The sequence below is a fragment of the Pseudophryne corroboree genome, chromosome 5 (genome assembly GCF_028390025.1).
Source record: "Pseudophryne corroboree isolate aPseCor3 chromosome 5, aPseCor3.hap2, whole genome shotgun sequence".
Taxonomy (NCBI): Eukaryota; Metazoa; Chordata; class Amphibia; order Anura; family Myobatrachidae; genus Pseudophryne; species Pseudophryne corroboree.
Window position 1 is genome coordinate 440,078,429 of NC_086448.1, and position 9,309 is coordinate 440,087,737.

At 45.6% G+C, this 9,309-nt stretch overlaps 1 long non-coding RNA gene across 1 annotated transcript in view; it reads right to left on the reverse strand.

Annotated features, from left to right (window-relative positions):
- Positions 1–3,684, reverse strand: part of LOC134927836 (uncharacterized) — a 29,771-nt gene extending 26,087 nt beyond the window's left edge. The window contains exon 1 of the long non-coding RNA XR_010177749.1: positions 3,422–3,684. This is a non-coding gene — a long non-coding RNA (uncharacterized LOC134927836). The remainder of the gene's footprint in view (positions 1–3,421) is intronic.
- Positions 3,685–9,309: the final 5,625 nt, after the last annotated feature.

The window sequence follows — 9,309 nt, forward strand, 5'->3', positions numbered from 1 at the left end:
CTGGGTGTTGAAACCTCCAGGGTTCAGATAGACACAATGACGATAATAGTAGGGCAAGGCGGTGCGAGTGATTGTACCAGATTTATCTAGTAAGGGGTTTAGGATTGCATTAAAATCCCCTCCCAGAATTACGTGTCCAACAGCCCAATCTTGCAAGTGAACATATAGCTCAGTATAGAATTCATTGTTGGGGCCCGTGGGGGCATATATAGTGGCAATCGTGTACATTTCCCCTTCCAAGTGCAACTCTATGAACAAAAATCTAACCTCAGGGTCACAAAATGTATCAATAACTGAGTAGTGGAGAGATTTGTTAATGAGCAGAAGCACACCCGTTTATTTAGCACGATGAGGCGGGAATATAATCAGTGAACCATGTATCTCTCAAGGTGTTGGGATCTCCCTTCCACCAGTGCGTCTCCTGTAATACAGCTATGTCTGGCTTAAGTCTCTTTAAATGTTGCAGCACTTTCCTATGTTCAGGGTCAGAGACAGGGGTGGTCATAAGGGGACACCTGTACCGGGCCCCAAGGCTCAGAGGAATATGCCACTTAGTGCACGACAGGCTTGTGAGCCGTCTTGTCCAAATAGGACAGCGAGCTGTAGGCGGTGTGGGCGCAGCCTCAGAGTGACTGGATCCTCTCACACACAGCGACTGAGGGGGCCCCAGAGATATCACTGTACTGGGCCCCAATATTTCTCTTGCTAGCCCTGCCTATGTTTCAGTGGGGAATTAAATCCCTCAACATTCCAAGTTAAGAATTTGATGTGCTCCCGGGGTGAGGAGGATCTGGTTTGAAAGTGGGTCATTTCAACCTACACCCAACCTCGGAAACACACAAATTTAGAGAAACATAAAAGTAATGGGCCCTCTTGTCCCAGCCAGCAGGAGTACCATTGGGAGACACAATGAGCATTCTTTTAACAATACCTGGAACAGTACAGGGAGAAATGAATGGAAAAACACTGGCACCTGTTCCATATGATGTTGCTAATGCTGAGTGAAATAGTGTTCTATCCTTATAGCCATTTGAATAACCATGAATGAAGTAATTCAAGAAATATGGGCCCTCATTCCGAGTTGTTTGCTCGTTATTTTCCTTCGCATCGGTGCGATTTTCCGCTAACTGCGCATGCGCAATGTTCGCACTGCGGCTGCTCCAAGTAAATTTGCTAAGAAGTTTGGTATTTTACTCACGGCATTACAAGGTTTTTTCTTCGTTCTGGTGATCGGAGTGTGATTGACAGGAAGTGGGTGTTTCTGGGCGGAAACTGGCCGTTTTATGGGAGTGTGTGAAAAAATGCTGCCGTTTCTGGGAAAAACGCGGGAGTGGCTGGAGAAACGGGGGAGTGTCTGGGCGAACGCTGGGTGTGTTTGTGACGTCAAACCAGGAACGACAAGCACTGAACTGATCGCACTGGAAGAGTAAAGGTGCATACACACGGAGAGATTTTGGCTATGAGAGATTTTGACTAACTTTTCCCTTGAACTGGCAGTAGGAGATTTTGACTAACTTTACCAGAGATTTTGTCTAACTATGCAAGAGATTTTGGCTATGGGAGATTTTGACTATCTCATTTAAATAAGGGGATGAGTGTCATATATAGGATGAATTTACAGGGTGGCTGGTATTTAAATAGCTAAAAGTTAAAAAAAAAAATTGCGTGGGGTCCCCCCTCCTATGTAAAACCAGCCTCGGGCTCTTTGAGCCAGTCCTGGTTGTTAAAATACAGAGGAAAAAATGAGTAGGGTTCCCCCATATTTAGACAACCAGCACCGGGCTCTGCGTCCGGTCCTGGTTTAAAAAATACGGGGGACAAAAGACATAGGGGTCCCCCGTATTTTTAAAACCAGCACCGGGCTCCACTAGCCAGGGAGATAATGCCACAGCCGGGGGACACTTTTATATTGGTCCCTGCGGCCGTGCCATTACCCCCCCCAACTAGTCACCCCTGGCCGGGGTACACTGGAGGAGTGAGGACCCCTTAAATCAAGGGGTCCCCCCCTCCAGCCACCCAAGGGCCAGGGGTGAAGCCCGAGGCTGTCCCCCCCATCCGTGGGCCGGTGGATGGGAGGCTGATAGCCTTTCAATAGTAATATTGTTCTTTACAGGAGGCCTATAGGTCCCAGCAAGCCTGCCCCAGCATGCTGGCACTTGGAGAACCACAAGTGCCAGCATGCCCGGACATAAAGGGCCCGCTGGCACCTGTAGTCCACCTGTAAAGAAAATATAAAAAAAAAAACACAACACATTCTTTTAAAAATCCTTTATTAAACTGGGTCTTCACCTGGGGGCGGCGGCCTTTAAGCTCTTTTGCATGGCCGCCGCCTTCCCAGGGCTTCCGGCGTCTTCACCTGGGGGGGCGCCACCTCCCCAGGGCTTCTGGGGTCTTGCTCCGGCGTCTTCACCTGGTGGGCGGCGGCTGCTAAGCTCTTTTGCATAGCCGCCGCCCATCCAGGACTTCCACGGCGTCTTCAGGAGCTCTTCTCCGCTCCTCCTCCGCCGTCGGACTGAAAGCCGCTGCCTCGCGCTGATTTATATAAGTCAGCGGGAGGGGGCGGGGCGATGACGCGGCGAGCCGTGATTGGCTCGCGGCGGCCATCTTGAATTTCAAAAATGACGCTGAGGCGCCATTTTTGAAACTGGTACCGCTCCGCTGCCAAACTCTGCAAGAGAAAGGTAAATTTCCGCCGCCCGCACCGCTGCCGCAACCCGCCGCCGCCCGCACCGCCGCCGCCCACACCGCCACCCACACCGCCACCCGCCGCCGCCCGCACCGCCGCCGCAACCCGCCGCCGCCCACACCGCCACCGCAACCCGCCGCCGCCCGCACCGCCGCCACAACCCGCCGCCGCCCGCACCACCGCCGCCTGCAACATCGCTATCGCTGGGAAAAATCGCTGGCCTCTAGAGATTTTAACTAACTTTACTAGCGACATAGCCAAAATTGACTTGCCGGCACTGACTATTTTTCCCAGCGATAGCGACTTAGCAGGGACGCGCATCGCTATCGCTGCCTGTATACACACGGAGCGATCTGCACTAACTTTCTGAGCGATTTTGACTATATAGTCAAAATCGCTCAGTTATATCGCTCCGTGTGTATGCACCTTAAGTCTCGAGCTACTCAGAAACTGCAAAGAAAAATCTTTTCGCAATATTGCGAATACTTCGTTTGCAATTCTGCTAAGCTAAGATTCACTCCCAGAGGGCGGCGGCTTAGCGTGTGCACTGCTGCGAAAAGCGGCTAGCGAGCGAACAACTCGGAATGAGAGCCCTGGTTTAAGCAAATATAAAGACACTTTAATACACTCAAATGCTTTTAAAATACATATTAAAATCATAAACAAACATACAGATACTTTTTGCACTGCAAGCATAAAAGTGACCAGTGCTTTGACAAAAAAAGATATTCTCACCCAATATGGGAGGTGTGGTGGGCTTTGCTCAATAAGCAGATGTTGGTTCCAGGCTGAAAAGCCTGGCACCACTGCACAGAGTGGTATTCAGCACGTGGTCACTGGAAATTGGTAAGTCCTCACAGCTGGTCATCCAATCAGCTACGCGTTTTGGTCACACCATAGACCTTTTTCAAGCAATGGATAACAGGCTGTCACGGTCCTGGGCCTTTTATACCCGTCTTAATTGAAAAATGAACTGCTGTGCGGATCTTTCTTCCGGGTTCACACCCCCGGAAGTCGTGCGTACGTGTCACGCTGCGTTCCATAGCATAATTTAGCTCTATTCACTTCCGAGTACTCTCCTCCGGAAGTTACGTTTGCGGTGCACCTTGCGTTCTATAATACCCGGAAGCTTTGTCTAACTGAGCTACATTGTGCTCCAGGTGACGCGATGCGTCACTTCCGCATCGGCGCTATCTACTTTAAATAGAGCTACATAAATTAATATACATGACTCCAAAACATTCTTATTTTACATAATACATTAAAACGGCCAATCCCTCCTGTCAATACACATCTTCCAAATCATTCCCCACTCTTTTCCTCGATTTGAGACTTGATCGGCCATCTTGAGTAAGGGAAATACGTTCCTTTTGCACATATACAAATTTTTCTTTCCAAAGGGAATGCTTGGATAAGAACTGAAGCTCTCCTTAACTTTCTTTATGGGATAGTACTCCACCACAACACCCACCAAGCTATGTGGTACTTTGTATTCCCACAAAGTCCATCCCTGTTACCCGTGTGTGGTTTTTCCTACCCCAACTAATTCATATTCCTCCAATATCCTTAAAAATGAAATATAAATAAAAAAACAACAAAGATATGATTAGTAACCAAAACCCAATGGATCAATAAGAAATCACCCATTTCTAACATATATCCACAGAATATCAGTCCAAAAACCACCGGAGTTCAAAGTCTACATTACACATCATAAGCTTCCGGGTATTATGGAACGCAAGGTGCACCGCAAACGTAACTTCCAGAGGGGAGTACTCGGAAGTGAATAAAGCTAGATTATGCTATGGAATGCAGCGTGACCCGCACGCACGACTTCCGGGGGTGTGAACCGGAAGAAAGGTCCACACAGCAGTCAATTTTTCAATTAAGATGGGTATAAAAGGCCCAGGACCGTGACAGTCTGTCATCCATTGCTGGAAAAAGGTCTATGGTGAGACCGAAATGCGTAGCTGATTGGATGACCAGCTGTGAGGACTTACCAATTTCCAGTGACCACGTGCTGAATACCACTCTGTGCGGTGGTGCCAGGCTTTTCAGCCCGGGACCAACATCTGCTTATTGAGCAAAGCCCACCGCACCTCCCATATTGGGTGAGAATATCTTTTTTGTCTAAGCACTGGTCACTTTTTTGCTTGCAGTGCAAAAAGTATCTGTATGTTTGTTTATGATTTTAATATGTATTTTAAAAGCATTTGAGTGTATTAAAGTGTCTTTATATTTGCCTAAACCATATTTCTTGAATTACTTCATTCATGGTTATTCAAATGGCTATAAGGATAGAACTCTATTTCACTCAGCATTAGCAACATCATATGGAACAGACGCCAGTGTTTTTCCATTCATTTCTCCCTGTATTGTTCAATTGGAGGGATTAGTGTGTATCCCTCATTTATGGTTAAATAAGGCTGCCTGATTCATTTTATTGTGCAAAATCTGGTGTATATCTATTTATAGAGATTTTCAATACCTGGAACAGTATCAACAATTTTGAAAAACAGTGACATAAATCAGTTCTACCTTGTTTTCCAGTTTTTGTTTTTTTATTTAAACTGTTTTTGATTAAAGCAGCAGACAAATCATCACAACAGTACATTTCCAAAAGAAGGGGACAAGATCATCGCATATCATATATATCAATTTAAAACATTTAAAGCACCCAAAGCATGGGGAAAAAAAATGTCTGCTTATTTTTCAACATCAAAACATGTAAAAGGGGAACATTCTAACAAAACTGCTTAGGAAAATAGAAAAGGAGAGAAAGAGAGGGAAGAAGAGGAAGAAAGAGAAAGGGAAAGTTATGAAATGTAGGGACAGGTGAGAGTGTCTGTATAGAGAGGACGAGTCCTTTGGGAGATAAGGGGGGGGGGGAACCTTTTCAATTAGAGATCTGAAACATGCTAGAAAGACACAGTATACGTAATGGGAGAAGAACTATGTAGTTATATAAGACCGATACACAGGTGACTCCTTAACATCATACCAGGGAAACCAGATGGCTGTGAAGTTAATGGTTTTCCCAGATGAGAAGGAGATAAGGTCTTCCATATCTAAAAAGTAATCAATCTTTGTAAACCATAATTTAATTGAGGGCGGTGAGGTGGATCTCCAAAGAGTTGGAATAACCGCTTTTGCAGCATTGCGAAGATGTCTTAATAGGGAGCATTTGTAGGAATGCGCGCCCGCGGAGGTGTGATTGAGAAGCCAAAATCCCGGGTCTTTTGGGACTACATCCCCCACTATCCGTTCGGAACATTTAAATACCTCTGTCCAAAATGGAGTTATAAGAGGGAAGTTCCACCATATGTGCACGAAGCTCCCTGGGGCGTTTCTACATCTCCAGAAAAGATTCGAGAGAGAGGGAAACATTTTATTAAGAACAAGAGGAGTCCTATACCACCTATATATGAGTTTATAGAGAGTCTCTAATGTTGATAAACATAAAGAGCTCGCCTGGGCGTTACTAAATACGGAATCCCAATTGATCTGTGTAGGTAGCCCTGGCAGTTCCCTCTCCCAGGAAGCCATAAATGTAGGAGGTTGCGGAAACAAGTCTTCCATGATAAGCGCATAAATTTGTGATATAGTATGTGTAGGAGAACTAGGAGAGACGCACAGTTTTTCGAACACGGTGAGAGCCCTAGTTATATCAGAAAAGTTCTTGGAAGATGTTATGAAATGATGAACCTGCAGGAACTTCCAAAAATCAGAACTATGTATATTCCAATGAGACTGAATATCTGAAAATGAGCGCACCCTACCCGAGCTCACCAGCTGACCGACCCTGAAAATCCCGGCTTCCGCCCATGGAGCAAAAGCTGTCCCTTGAAGACCTGGAAAAAATTCGGGATTATGAAGAAAGGAGGTTAAAGGGGAACATTTGGAGGCTCTTAGACCTCAGCGTGGCCCATAATTTAAGCGTGGGGGAGAGACCGTGGGGTGGGTAATCTTCGGAAGGACAGGAAGCCAAGGTACAATTTCAATATAATGTTGGAGGCAACCTTCCTCCAGAAGAACCCATTGTTTGCGATCTTTAGCCCGTGACCATTCCAGAATCCTATTCAAATGTACTGCATGATAGTAGCTAGAAATATGTGGAAGTTGTTGCCCACCTTGATGCTTTCTCCTTAATAAAATGTTGTGTTTAAATCTAGGTGTTTTGCATCCCCAAACAAATGCACGAATAAGAGTCTGGACGTCTCGGAACCAAAGTAGAGGGATGTGTACAGGAAGGGTTTGGAGAAAGAATAATATCCTAGGTAGGACATTCATTTTGACAACACTGATCCTGCCAAACCACGATAATCGTAATTTCCTCCATTTCTGGAAGTCTAGGCGAAGCTTCGCCAACAGGGAGCTAAAATTCAAGGAGAATAATTTGGATAAGTTGCTGGACAGTAGCACCCCCAAATATTTTAATTTGTGGTTGTACCAAGTAAAAGGGAAGGAGCGTTTCAGACCCTCTACTACGTCAGGAGAGGTAGTTAAGTTCATGGCAATAGATTTGGAATAATTTATCTTAAAGTTAGAGAGGGCTCCGAACTTCTCAAATTCTACCATCAGGTTTGGTAATGAGGTGACCGTTTTTGAAATTACAGCGAGTAAGTCGTCGGCATATAAAGCCAATTTGTATTCAGTCCCCTTTATCAGCAAACCCGAAATATTTGGATTGGCCCTGATGCTTCGAGCTAATGATTCCATGCAAAGGACAAAAAGCAACGGGGATAGTGGGCAACCTTGTCGTGTGCCGTTGGTAATAGAAAAGGAATCAGAAAGGGAGCCATTAATCCTAATTTTGGCGGACGGGGAAGTATATAGAGAGATAGGATTCTTTGAAGACAGGTATTGCAGAGCCCAAGATGTTTCAGTATGTCAGACAGAAAGTCCTAGTCCACCCTGTCAAACGCTTTTTCAGCATCGGTCGACAGCATGATTGAGGGGGACGTAAGCTGGCCAGCATAGTGAACCATATTAAGCACTTTAGAGGTGTTATCTCTGGCTTCACGGCCTAAAACAAATCCAGCCTGATCTCCATGAATCAAACCGGGCAATAATAGTTTAAGGCGATTTGCAATCAGTTTGGCAAAAAGTTTTATGTCTATGTTCAATAGTGAAATTGGCCGATAACTGGAGCAAAGACTGGGATCTTTGCCCTCCTTAGGTAAAACTGCAATATGGGCTTCGAGAGATTGCGGGGAAAAGGGTGAGTGTTCTGATACAGTGTTAAAGGCTCTCGTGAGAAGAGGGACCAATTTCTCCTTGAAAGCTTTATAATATGCAATGGTATACCCATCAGGGCCTGGACTCTTGCCATTGGGAGAAGAGTCAATGACTTTCATAACCTCCTCAGTAGAGAAAGGGGCGTTTAGATCTTCTACCTCTTTTGTGGACAGCGTAGGGAAGTCTAAGGCCTGTAAGTAGTCAGCTATGGCTGTTCGGTGGGACAGCTTATCCGCTCTTCCAGTCGGACCGGAAAGGTTGTACAAGGTGGAATAATATGCCTGAAAGGCCCTAGCAATGTGAGGTGTCTCATGTTGGGGCTGACCTTGACTATTTTTAATTGTATGAATAAAAGTGAGTGCACGTTGTTCTCTAAGGGCTTTGGCCAGCAATTTCCCGGGTTTGTTACCCCATTGATAGTATCTGCTACGGCACCTCCGATATGAAAATTTGTAGTTTATTCAGATCGGCCCTGGCAGCTTCAAGATCAGCATAATGTTGCGGGGTTTGGGATTTTTTGTGTAAAAGCTCGAGAGATTGTATCCTAGACAATAAGTCACCCCTGAGTTTCTCCCTCTGCCTTTTATGGAAAGAGCCTATCTGGACACAAACCCCTCTAATGACACATTTATGTGCCTCCCAGACCGAGACCTTAGAAATGTCACCTAGGTCATTAGTACAGATATAGGAGTCTAAGGCATTGTCAATTCGAGACAGACAGTCCGTGTCCTGCAAAAAAGTGTCGTTAAAACGCCAGGACCATTGGTGACGTGTACAGGGTGGAAGGTGTAGTGTGAGGTTAACAGGGGCATGGTCTGACCACACAATTTGTCCTATAGAGGCATCAGAAAGAAGATGTAGGTGTCGGTGGCTCAAAAACAAGTAATCAGTTCTGGAGTATGTCTGATGTAGGGGTGAGAAAAAGGAATAATCTACCTCGGCAGGATGTGTCAGTCTCCATGTGTCAATCAGCTGGTGGTCGAGCAAGGTGCGTCTCACCCCCCTATGCTCCCTCTCCGGCCTGCAAGAAATCTTTTTAGAATTGTCAAGAGTCCAATTTAAGTTGCCTCCCATAACCACTACCCCCTCTAGGAGAGACTCAGCAATTTCCAAAACCAAGGACAAAAAGGAAGGTTGTTTAGCATTGGGAGCATATACGTTCAAAAAAGAAAAGTGTTGGCCGTATATATCGCATTTTACCAGCAACCCCCTACCTTCAGCTAGTCTATGGGAAGTAACATTAAGGATAGGCAGGTGGCGAGCCAATAAAACAGCCACACCTAATGTCTTACCGGAAGAATTATTAGACAGGAAAACATGAGGATAGTAGTGACATTTCAGAGACGGCACATGTCCCATCTTAAAATGCGTTTCCTGAATAAAAG